Source organism: Bombyx mandarina, chromosome 17 (assembly GCF_030267445.1).
Source record: "Bombyx mandarina strain Sakado chromosome 17, ASM3026744v2".
NCBI classification, from domain to species: domain Eukaryota; kingdom Metazoa; phylum Arthropoda; class Insecta; order Lepidoptera; family Bombycidae; genus Bombyx; species Bombyx mandarina.
In genome coordinates, this window is record NC_143223.1 from 7,724,399 (window position 1) to 7,737,960 (window position 13,562).

General features: G+C 37.8%; 1 protein-coding gene across 1 annotated transcript in view; it reads left to right on the plus strand.

The window, feature by feature from the left end:
* The window catches only part of LOC114253307 (pH-sensitive chloride channel 2), a 36,667-nt gene that overhangs the window by 15,277 nt on the left and 7,828 nt on the right, over positions 1-13,562 (plus strand). The gene's annotated exons all lie outside the window — the stretch shown is intronic.

Genomic DNA, 13,562 nt, shown 5'->3' on the forward strand with positions numbered 1-13,562 from the left:
CAAAGATGAGTTCATCAGACAGTTCTTATTCAATTAGTAGTAGTTTATTTAAAAATTAAAAAACAATTAGATTGTTTTTTTATGAGTATGGGGGCTCCGCCCCCTCTCCCCCCGGCCAAGGCTTCACCCCTGGACCCCGGCTCGGTACTCCACGAACTTTCGGACTGGTAGGAGATCCTTTTAACGTGTTCCGATGCTTTGACCACGTCTAAAGCTACAGATTGGAGTACATTGACAATAGGTTCCATCAAAGCCGAGTATTTGGTTACCAACATAATCCTGATAATGAAAGAAATTCTAGAAGTAGCCGCATGCAGTTGGAAGGCACTTCTCCGAGTTGCAATATTTCCTTCCTGAGATAATGTTTATAAGGTTACCAGAATTTTTTGAAGATTTTCTTTAAAAACTCTGATGGTTTTGTGTTTCTCACTCCATCTTGTCTCGCAAAGTCTGGAAATATTAGATATCAACTTCCTCCTCAAAACTGATTTCCGAAAAAAGTTTATAGTATCTTTGGTGGTTCCCATGGCATTTCTAGTTTCAGGAATTGAATTTAAATCATTCAGTGTGTGGGACGAGCAATGAAAGAGAGAGGGTTTTGGAATGAAAGAAGGCTTTGGTGTACTTTTTCCATAAGATCGCTTGTATCCCTCCGGCTTTTCCTGACATCGTTGTCAAAACAACAACAAAACCAAAACCAGTAGGCGAATGTTCCAACTTCATACAAATTTGATTTAACTTTTACGCTATCGAGAACGTTAAAAAACTCACAATAAGCACACATGTCTAGACACACAGCATACCTACCTCCTACCTACATATTTTTACACTGTTTAATGGCCTTGCGTTTCGGCAAATCTGATGTAGTCATGATGAAAATTACGGCAATTTTAAAAACGGATGTCAAAATCTTAATGCTATTCTAAATATTTCAATACTTTCTACAATATACAATTACCTTGTGAATTTATTTACGTTTTGTAATGCGATGCGGGATTCATTAATAGGTAAGGAAGTCAATTGCTCGCCCTTTGGTCGCTTTGCTGCTAGCTACATTTGCTCTAGGGGGAGCAACTGCCCCCACGTGGTTTTTTTTTTTCCTACCTAAGCTGAGAGCCTTGAGAGGCTATTTCAGCGTAACCTTAACGTTTGTAGGTGAGCTCACGGGGCTCAAACCTGATGACGTAGCTAACACGAACCCTAGCAAGAGTCGTGCTTCGCAGAATCTACCACCGGATCGGAAACGCGACCTACTGAGAAGATCCGGCGAGAAACTCAGTGGGCTGTGTCTGGGAGTTAATTTACTCGTCGAGCCCTTCGTCGCAAGCGACGGGTTCGACGAGAACGGTGACCGGTGCTTGAAGTACCTAGAAGCACCGTTAGTGGATCGGGAGGATCCGAGATGACGTGTTTTGGGCGACGTCGACTGCTTTCCATTCTGCCCGCAGGATCGGGAATGTAGTTACCAGCGGCCACGATGAGAGGGTTCTCGTGTCGTGCCGCTTTATCGAAGTGGCCCCCACCTGCACTCCCTTAGCGACGCCCTTGTTTATTGGTCTATTGAATGGTGATATTTCAAAACGATAAATGCTACCTAGTTTCTTAAAAGTAATTAAAACTACTTTTCTGATGTTTCAAATACTTTACAGACTTTGTGGTCGTGGACGAATAAGGTGTTTTTGTAATTCATCAACACATACAAGTAGATTTAATTATGTCTGCGACTAGCGCGGACCGAACCGAAGACGTGTACTGTAACGGTAATCAAGGATCTCTAAATATCAAATAATTCACTATTTTAGGCTGCATGAGTCCTATCAGTACGTATAATGACGATACTGTTATATAAATAAAAATATACGTTCATCTACGTCGCAAGATTACTCCGGATAAACAAATTTAGTTTTATTATATTTTTAAGACGTTCATCCAAAGATAACATTTATGCAAACAAATTAAGATAGATTGTAATTATAAATCATTAAATAAAGGTTAAGTGTGTAAAGGATCTCACTTTGTCAGACCGGCTATTAATCAGAAGATATGAAAGACGCGACCTCGTACTGGTGACGTTGTATCACCCGTAGCACCTCTTTCCTAGATTATCCACTAATTTTATCATTACTCAACTGGTAGACTTGATCATATTGGAATACCGCACCTTTTTTTTATTTTTTATTGCTTAGATGGGTGGACGAGCTCACAGCCCACCTGGTGTTAAGTGGTTACTGGAGCCCATAGACATCTACAATGTAAATGCGCCACCCACCTTGAGATATAAGTTCTAAGGTCTCAGTATAGTTACAACGGCTACCCCACCTTTCAAACCGAAACGCATTACTGCTTCACGGCAGAAATAGGCGGGGTGGTGGTACCTACCCGTGCGGACTCACAAGAGGTCCTACCACCAGTGATTACGCAAATTATAATTTTGCGGGTTTGATTTTTATTACTCGATGTTATTCCTTCACCGTGGAAGTCAATCGTGAACATTTGTTAAGTACGTATTTCATTAGAAAAATTGGTACCCGCCTGCGGGATTCGAACACCGGTGCATCGCTACATAGGAATGCACCAGACGTCTTAACCTTTAGGCCACAACGACTTGTAAAAACGACTTGACTTTTTCCTAATTTACCGGGAAGTAATAATGTGTTCTTAGGATAAGTAAACCATTATTCCAGGGCCGATGCGACTTGGAATGGTGGTGTCCATAGGCCTATAAGAGCTAATCTCTTAGTAGCAACTCGAAGTTAGTTACTTTGCAGAGCATTAAAAGCACAATTTCACTTTCAGTAAAAACTGATCAATTACTGTCAATAGTGAATTAATGAATAGTACAATAGAATAGAATATTGAATAGAGTAGAATTAAATATAATAGTAGAATAGAGTAGAATAATGAATAGAATACAGAATTAAAAAAAAACGTCGGACTGCTGAACTGGTGGCAATAATAACAGATTTCTGAAATGTATATTTTCCGTCTGTTGGGAATTGTGATGTACTAACGCATTTTTTTTTATTGTATAGATGGGTGGACGAGCTCACAGCCCACCTGGTTTTAAGTGGTTACTGGAGCCCATAGACATCTACAACGTAAATGCGCTACCTAACTTGAGATATAAGCTCTAAGGTCTCAAGTATAGTTACAACGGCTGCTCCACCCTTCAAACCAAAACGCATTACTGCTTCATGGCAGAAATGGGCAGGGTGGTGGTACCTACCCGCGCGGACTCACGAGAGGTCCTACCACCAGTAATGGACGAAGGAGGCTCATATATTTCGAGCATATGTATATATATAGAGCCGTTTTATTTGTGTGAGTGATATAGGGTTTCTTATGATGTATTATATAAATGTGTAATATGTGGAAATGTGTAATATTTGGAAGTCGTCGTGGCCTAAGGGATAAGACGTCCGGTGCATTCGTGTTGAGCGATGCAACGGTGTTCGAATCCCTGGCGGGTACCAATTTTTCTAATGAATTATGTACTCAACAAATGTTCACGATTGGCTTCCACGGTGAAGGAATAACATCGTGTAATAAAATTGAAACCCGCAAAATTATAATTTGCGTAATTTCTGGTGGTAGAACCTCTTGTGAGTCCGCGCGGGTAGGTACCACCGCCCTGCCTATTTCTGCCGTGAAGCAGTAATGCGTTTCAGTTTGAAGGGTGGAGCAGCCGTTGTAACTATACTGAGATCTTAGAACTTATATCTCAAGGTGGGTGGCACATTTACGTTGTAGATGTCCATGGGCTCCAGTAACCACTTAACACCAGGTGGGCTGTGAGCTCGTCCACCAATCTAAGCAATAAAAAGTGAAATAAATATGGATAAATTGTATGTATTATGATTAGTATAATATATACCTTTTATGTTATGTCTATGTATACTGTGCACCTATCATTATGCATTAAGTCCTTCACTGTACTCTTGTGCATAAAATTGAAAAAATAAATAAACAATATGGATTATCCTTATATATTCTGATGTCCGTGAATATTCGAGACTAACTAGTTCCTATAATGCCCGATTTGTTTAAATTCATCAGGTAGGAGCATTTTGTATAATCTCTAAATGGTATGCAGCACTGGCGAAGATATTTTAAGGTATTAATATTATTATCATTTAAATATCAGAATGATACATAAAGTAGCATTTATATGTGACTATAAATAAAATACCCATTTATTTACGTTGAGTAATATACTTCTATTTAAACAGTAGTCTGAGATAAAACGGAATTATCTTTATAGATAATTTCAACTTTATTTCTTTATCACATAAGGTATAGGCACAAAATAGAGTACAACTTATCATTAATTATATAAGCTATTTTTGAGTACGACCTGTCACCGTTAAAATGAAGTATCCTGTGGATTTTCATATAATATGTATACGCTGTCTCCGCACCAAATTCGCCGTCTAGCTGCTGCCAGAATAAACATCTCGCTCCAACTCTAGCCCGCGAAGTGCTTCAGGTCTGCATGGCCTCAGGGTCTCAGGACTACTTATACCGCTACACGCGTCTTGCGGAAGAGCGTTGTGTGTGGGTGACTGAAGGTCGCGTTTTTTGATCCAGCATGGTATCCCGTGGGCTGTTTATGGTACCATTAAGGCGGGCTTCGGGGTAGCTCCCGAAAAGAGAGGCCCAGGGGCTTATGGCTCGATGATCATTGTTCTGGTATTCTCTTTAGCTAGGGCGATGGGGAGTGATTCAATATAAATTTTCTGTCTAATCCAAGGTTTGGACGCGGATTTAGTCGCTTCGATTTTAACATGACCCGTCCCGTCCACGCCTCCTAACGCACAGGCCTTCCGGCCGGTGTCTGGCGATTTCTTCATAACCTACATAAAATATTTAATAATATGTATAGGGGTCGCACTTAACAGACACCTACTATCATGGACATAAAACCGTACCTTATACATTAACACGTATAAAATTACGGCCGCTTTCAATAAACTATCTATCTGCTGGTTCGGTTGCTAAGGATAGACAAATCTATCTTTTTGTTCTTACTTTTTCCATCTATCCATCGTCGGGACGGATAGCCTACTAAAGATAGGAATGCTCATACAAATCGAGCTTACTTCCTTTTCAATATGAGTTTTAAGTAACTTTCAGATGGGTGACACTATCTCTAGTAAAGTCATTCACTTATATGCCAAAATCGGCAGACCGGAGATGTTTTTTGAATGTACCTTTTTTTGAAAGTAAATAAGTAGATCGCTATATTTTTTTATATTTCTCTTCAAATAATAATGGATTGTGATGCAGATATTGACAGTAAGTTTGATATCCGACGGTTAAGGGAATATAAAAAAACGTGAGAATTACATCACAAAGCTAAATGATTACGAATTTTCTTATAGATTTAGACTATGCAAAGGTGTTGTTAATGAATTGACTAATTTAATAAGACCTTATTTGAGTGTAACGTCAAAAAGATAATATATACAAATTTTAACCATAAACGTACTCATTATTAAGTTATATTTGTACTTAGGTGTTATCAGGCCTCAATTAAGTTTTACTATTTTACAGATATCATAGTATATTCTCTTCATCAGACACTTCAGAGTGCACGATTTTATGCCTTAGGCACAATGATGGTGTCTATATCTGATTTTACAGGAAGGAATTTATTTTATATAGGTATCTAAAGCAATATCAAATATTGTTGTGCTGCCTTTCCTAACACATTCACTGCCATTAGATTTCTGTTACTAAGCGCCTGGATTACCTAACTTTGCCTTCTTTTGTTTGATAATGAATGTTTTAGTCTTTTAGGTCTCTTAGAAATAAATTAACTGTCAGTGTCTTCGGATTCGTCTTTCCCAGAGTCAACTAGATATATGTAAGAAGAATAAAGAGAGAAATCGACATAGTTACTTCAGTGCGCCGCGTAGGGCACCGGTGACCTACACGGCAGTCAACTGAAGTGAAGTGAAGAGAAGTTTTAACTGAAAAAAGATATCCTTCAAAACTTGAACGTAAATTACCTAAAATAAATTGTGATCAATGTAGCTCAAAGATACTTACCTACAGAATACATTTTATTTCACTGTAGCTCTTCACTAAAGTTTTAACGCGTTTTGAGGGGAAACCACCAGGAGTAAACAATAAAGAAACAAACAAACGAAACCGGACACTGCTCATTGGCAAACACTAACTTACAAAATCGGGAGAGTCAAACTTTCGTTTCATAATTTAGACTTTGTTAAAAATTAGGATAAGTCCAATTTAAATAAATCTACAGTCGTTTCTACTACATTTTTTAAGTAATAATAAAGAAAGAAAGAAAAGAAAGAAGAAGAAGACATATACATTACAGTTGGTATAATTAATGTGCACAGTAATTGTTGCTGTAGTATTAAATTAACTTTTTTACACAAAAGTAATGAATTTTTGTTTATATGTACACTGTGAAATGACGCAATTTTTTATAGCGTGTTTTTATCTGTCTGTAATAAAATATCTTTATATATTAGATTTAATATAACAATAGTAAAATGGCTCGTGTTTTAGTAATAAAATTGCATGAATATCCGAAAAATATCAAAAACAGTGTTTAACCAATACAAAATCAAATGTTTTGGTTAAATATTTTCTGATTCGTGGTTTCAAATACCAAAGGATTTTAAAGTCGAATGGTAGTTTTTGGACCGGAGAGTGACTCACACAAGCCTTTTCTTACCCCGGAAATTGAAACGTATTTCATTTTTTATTTATAAATTACAAATTTAACGCGCGCAGGGAAGGGAACGCGGGGAATACTAACTTCTACGTAAGGAAAACAATTTTGGGAAAATATTGTCTACAATAAAAAATCTATTGTTCTCATTTTAAAATGCTTTGATTACCCGCAACGTCTGAACCTTCGTTCAACAATTGTTGATCGAAGGTCTGAGCTGTGCTAATTATACTCCGATTGCCTGTTAGTATTCAGTATTGCATTAGATTCTGGGATGACGCTTGTACAAACTTGTTTACAAGTCAATTTATTTTATTGCTTAGTTGGTTGGACGATCTCAGAGCCCACCTGGTGTTAAGTGGTTACTGGAGCCCATAGATATCTACAACGTAAATGCGCCACCTACCTTGAGGTATAAGTTCTAAGATCTCAGTATAGTTACAACGGCTGCCCTACCCTTCAAACCGAAACGCATTACTGTTCACGGCAGAAATAGGCGAGGTGGTGGTACCTACTCGTGCGGACTCACAAGCGGTCCTACCACCAGTAATTACGCAAATTATGAACCGTGGAAGTCAATCGTTAACATTTGTTAGGTTGATACGTATTTCATTAGAAAAATTCATACCCGCCTGCGGGGTTCGAACACCGTTGCATCGCTATACGAATGCACCGGACGTCTTATCCTTTAAAGCACGACGAATATTTACGAAGGATCACCGTTCGTATGTTTTTCTGTTAGCTTAAGTTAGTAGAATATCAAACCGTCATACACAAGCAGTTTACAATATACAAGATACAATGTTATGCTATTACACTGAATCTCTTACGAGTCTTTTGGTGAGATTTGTCTAAAATATTATTATAATTTTTATTATTATTTATCTATATTAAATTAATTAAATTATATAATTATTATAATTATATTTATATTAAATTAATACGTGAAGCAAAAACTTTGTATCCCTTTTTACGAAAATTGCGCGGACGGAGGAGTATGAAATTTTCCACACTTATAGAGAATATAGAAGTGCAAAATGCTAATATTTTTTTAAAATAATGCGTAAAAGATACATTAAATCAATAAAGAAAACATTACACACACTACATACCATGTATTTGACGCACACACGCATGCATACTATTTATTGTCAAACTTTTGTTCTTGACGTCTGTGGTCAAATTGAGAATAGATTAAATATTGTTTGTTTTTATTAATATTTTTTTATAGAGTAGCCTTACCGAATTTTGTGATTATAGAAGTATAAAATACAATCATAATAGTGTACAAACTTACAATTCCAATTAATTATAGTCGAATTTCGACTACTGCGGGACCTCTAGTTATTACTATTTTTCGAGTCAATAGTAGATAATGATAGTAGGTAAGAATAGTAATACAATCACTATGTCCTAAATAAAACCTTGTTGATTTTTCTCTACAATTGTAAGACTATGACTAATTTTATCTGAACTCATTCGGAGTCGTTCATACATTTTAAACTATGTAAGCAAACTTTTATATTCCACTTATGTTTGCTTTATGACGGAAAATTTGATGGTTGCATGCATTTAAAAATTTGATAAGAAACGCACACAAAATCTTATATTTCTTTTTCGGTAATAATTACGTGAATACTTTAATTATATCCAAGACATTGGGTTTTTTGATATACTTCAAGAAGTCGTCGTCGTCGGACAGAGATGGCAATGCCAACGATATAAAGGAAAGTGTTAAATAAGATTTTGTTTTATAATAAAAAAGATATATTTTACTTATCGACAGTGTGCTTAGTACTAGTTTTTAACGTCTCGATAACGTAAAAGTTACCTCATATTTGTATGGAATGGGATCGTTTGCGTACGTTTGCCGCTAGGGGCGCTGTTCCATCTGCATACAAAATTGGCTTAACTTTTACGCTATCGAGAACGTTAAGAAACTCGCACTAAGCACACAGATCGCTACAGCAATAATATAAAAGTAATTATTCAAGGTACACCTTGAAGCTGACGTTATCGGCATACACAAGCCTGGCTAACCAAAGAACGAAACCGCGAGTTACCGTCCCATCAGTCTCCTCCCGGCGAACTATACGAACGGCTCCTTCGTAAACGCCTCTGGGACTTCGCTACCGCGAATAAAATTCTTATAGACGAGCAGTTTGGGTTCCGCGCCAAACACTCGTGCGTCGATCAAGTGCACCGCCTTACGCAGCACATATTACTAGGGCTGAATAGGCGGAAACCCATCCCGACAGGAGCCCTCTTCTTCGATATAGCGAAGGCGTTCGACAAAGTCTGGCACAACGGTTTGATATACAAACTGTATAACATGAGAGTGCCAGACAGACTCGTGCTCATCATACGAGATTACTTGTCGAACCGTTCGTTCCGATATCGAGTCGAGGGAACGCGCTCCCGCCCCAGTCACATCACAGCCGGAGTCCCACAAGGCTCCGCCATCCCCCCGTTACTGTACAGTTTGTATATCAATGATATACCCCGGTCTCCGGAGACCCATCTGGCGCTCTTCGCCGATGGCACGGCTATCTACTACTCGTGTAGGAAGAAGTCGTTGCTACATCGGCGACTTCAGACCGCAGCTACTACCATGGGACAGTGGTCCCCAAAAGTGGCGCATCGACATCAACCCCACGAAAAGCACAGCGGTGCTCTATGAAGGCGATACGGTACGCGACCGTGCCGCCTTCATACTAGGACGTCTCTACCCGATGATATGCAGGCGAAGTAAAATGTCCCTTAGAAATAAGGTGACACTCTACAAAACTTGCATACGCCCTGTCATGACCTATGCAAGTGTAGTGTTCGCTCACGCGGCCCGCACTCACCTAAAATCATTTCAAGTTATTCAATCCCGTTTTTGCAAGATAGCCGTCGGTACCCCGTGGTTCGTCAGGAACGTCGACCTCCATGACGACCTGGACTTAGAGTCCATCAGTAAGTATTTACAGTCGGCGTCAATGCGCCACTTCGATAAAGCGGCACTACACGAGAACCCTCTCATCGTGGCCGCCAGTAACTACATTCCCGATCCTGCGGAAAGAATGGAAAGCAGTCCACGTCGCCCCAAACACGTCATTTCGGATCCTCCCGATCCACTAACGGTGCTTTTAGGTACCTCAAGCACCGGTCACCGTTCACGTCGAACCCGTCGCTTGCGACGAAGGGCTCGACGAGTAAATTAACCCTCAGACACAGCCCACTGAGTTTCTCGCCGGATCTTCTCAGTGGGTCGCGTTTCCGTTCCGGTGGTAGATTCTGCGAAGCACGGCTCTTGCTAGGGTTCGTGTTAGCAACGTCGTCAGGTTTGAGCCCCGTGAGCTCACCTACTAGTTAAGGTTTCGCTGATATAGCCTCTCAAGACCGTGCTCAAGACTATCAGCTTAGGTAGGAAAAAAAAACACCTTGAATAGTTTATAATAATTTATTTAATATACATATGTGTTTTAAATATAAAAATCAACCTACAATTAAGTAAACTTTTCTTTTAAAATACATTCACAGTGTTTCAATATGTAAAAAAATCAACGCATGTGGTTAATTTTACCTACCGGTAATAAATTTCGTTACTACAAGTATTTATTATATTACATATAGATGAAATTTAAAAAAGTAACAATAACAGAAGTAGGCCGAATTTTTTAAAATTAAAATTACAGAGATATACCTACTTTTCACACTGCAAGCTAATTCTCAGATGATCATATGACGCTTTTACGTACTATAATAATGCTCAAGGCACGTGTACCAAATCCATCTTCCAGTTGTGGCAACACAGCAGTGATATATTAATAGGATCTTCAACTAACAGCGTATTATTTTATAGCGCCCATAACAGCGTTTATTATATTTAATTGAAATTAAGGAAAATGGCAATCGTTATTCGCTCAAGTAACATTATGGGATCAAAATTGAGTTGGGAAATTGGAACTTTCAAATTATTTAATTTATTCACAATAAGAACTAGCCTGTGTGGATTGCGGAATAGATCTCGAAAGGACGTGGCCGTACCCTATGATTGTCCTCAAAGACAGATAGACACAACGATTTTATTTTTGATCCAAATACTGTTGATGATATTTTTTAAAAAAAGTATCAAATAATTCATGTTCCGCAGATCACAGTAAACTGGTTAAGAAAAACCTGAGTTGCGTAAGCAATAAATATAGAAACAGTACTCTTCATACCCTATACGAATGTGTCATTTTATCGCGATCACGAAAACCAAATACGGTAAAACGGTGTTCTCATTTTTAATTCAGAAAAAAGAAAAGAATATAAGAGTTAAGTTTGAATAAATATAAAACGTGTTTAATGTGCACGCACGTAGCAGCTTAACGTTAATCCATAAATAAGCAAATCTTGTTGATATCTTAGAGAATTGGTTCACAATGTTATCAGGTACAAATATTAGCACCGTTGTCGTTAGCAGCTTCTTCTTCGACCTTGTCGTACCACCAATCCACGTTAAATTTAACTGAAACTTCATTTAAATAATAAACCAATATTATTTAAAAGAGATTATTTCTCATTCAAATTGCGATTACATTGCATATGCGTGCGAGTGTCTGCATAGAATCAGGAATGGAAACAAAGCATAATTTCCACGTAAACTTGAACATTTTAATTTTCTCGAAACATAAATTACTTAGTGTGTCGAATAGATAACGTAGTTTTCACGCCTTATTATTGTAGTTAATTACAAATGTGTTTGTCAGACATAAATTAATTACTATGATTTCCACTGAGACTAGACTAAATGAAAAAAAAAATTGACAAAGTAATCCTTTTAAGGATTAGAGATTGTCTATACCGGCAAATTGCCCATAATTTACTAATTTTCTTCGTGTAATTTGCCCGTTATTGAAAATTTCTTCACGGTACGCAGCGGCTTGGCTTTGCCCCTGGCATTGCTGAAGTCCATGGGCGACGGTAACCACTCACCGTCAAGTGGCCGTATGCTCGTCTGCGTACAAGGGCAATAAACAAAAATAAAAAAAAACCCTAATTGCTGTTATTCATGTTACATTTAATTGCGTCGAAGTCAGTTTTGGATAACCATTGCATGTGCTTACAAATCAAGGCACATTCTGGCGATGTACATAGGTACATACATTGTTGGCGATGCAGAAAATTAAATCCCCTTAGATGTTTTTTGCTCTGTATGAGCTGGCTACTCAGTCGGTATTGGATAGTGAACCCGTAGACATGAATAGTAAATGCCGTCTTAAGGTCTAAAGTTTCATTTTGACTTTAATTTCATGCCTATCCCACTTTTCAAACTGAAACGCATGATTACTACGCGGCCGAGGTAGCATAAGTAAGAAAAACTCCAAATCGAAAGATAATTTTGTATCTGTAGAGTGAGATTATTAGTAAAGTATCATTATGACTTATAATGGTAGTAGTTGAGAGTATAAGAATATTAATGAGTATATTCATTATTAAAAAAGAAACGTCAAATCGAAATATAATATATAATTATTATAGTTCACAAAACACGTTTACAGTAATTTTTATTATGATTAATATAATAATAATAACAAAAAGCCTTTTATTTCATACAAGTGACATAAAAACAAAAATTAACGCAACGTGATCTATGCTATTAATTAACTAATAAGTAATATGGTTGTTGAATAATATTAGGTATTATTTCCCACTTGCAAGAACCCCTCCTCGGGTAAAGACATCTTTTTTTTATTGCTTAGATGGGAGACATCTACAACGTAAATGCGCCATCCACCTTGAGATATAAGTTCTAAGGTCTCAAGCATAGTTACAACGGCTGACCCACCCTTCAAACCCAAACCGAAATGCATTACTGCTTCACGGCAGAAATAGGCGAGGTGGTGGCACCTGCCCGCGTGGATTCACAAGAGGTCCTACCACCAGTAAAAAAGGATAGCCAATCTTCTCTAGATTGGGCAATGGTTAATATAAAATGGGCTATTTATTGTTTAGCTCATGTGATTTTTGTTATACATTTAGCTTCATTAATAGTCAAAAAGAATTTAACAACGATAAATCGAGCCTCACTGAAGAACGAGATTCACTGAAACATAAAGTACTGTAATCATTATTAATGACCGTCCTAAAACAATTTCAACGACTCATCTATTTACTTTGTCTCTGACGTAGACAGTATTATTCATGAATGCGCCTCTGCGTTCGCGAAGCATCTTTAACTAATTAAAGAAGATCAATTATGACTGAAAGTATTGTAAATTTTTTTAACCGGGTTTCACTGCCTATAATTTAATTTAATTTAATTTAATAATTTCATTTAAGGGTACCTTATGGGTACTGGTGGTAGGACGTCTTGTGAGTACCTTGATTTCTGCCGTGAAGCAGTAATGCGTTTCGATTTGAAGGGCGGGGCAGCCGTTGCACTTTTAAAAGTGAGACCTTACAACTCATGTCTCAAGGTGGGTGGCGGCATTTACATTGTAGATGTCTATGGGCTCGGTAATCACTTAACATCAGGTGGGCCGTGAGCTCGTCTACCCACCTAAGCAATAAAAAAAAGTGTTCCGGTAACCGTTTAACATTGAATAGGACTTGAGTTCCGTCTATCTAGTGCAGTTTTGAAAATTTGAATTTAAGGAGGAGACAAGGTTCGTTCTTTTTCTGTATTTTATACCTTTGTCCTTAGGGAGTAATTTTCTGAGGAAGTGTTTCAGATGATCACTTATTTTTTTTGTTCTATTCCATTTATGAATTGTTTCATATATTCCTGCATGGCATGGGGTTACTTACCATCAGATTAGAAGTTATCTTTAAACTTAGAAGTTGCAAAATCTGACTCTGTGGCAGACGGAGCGCTATGATAATATGT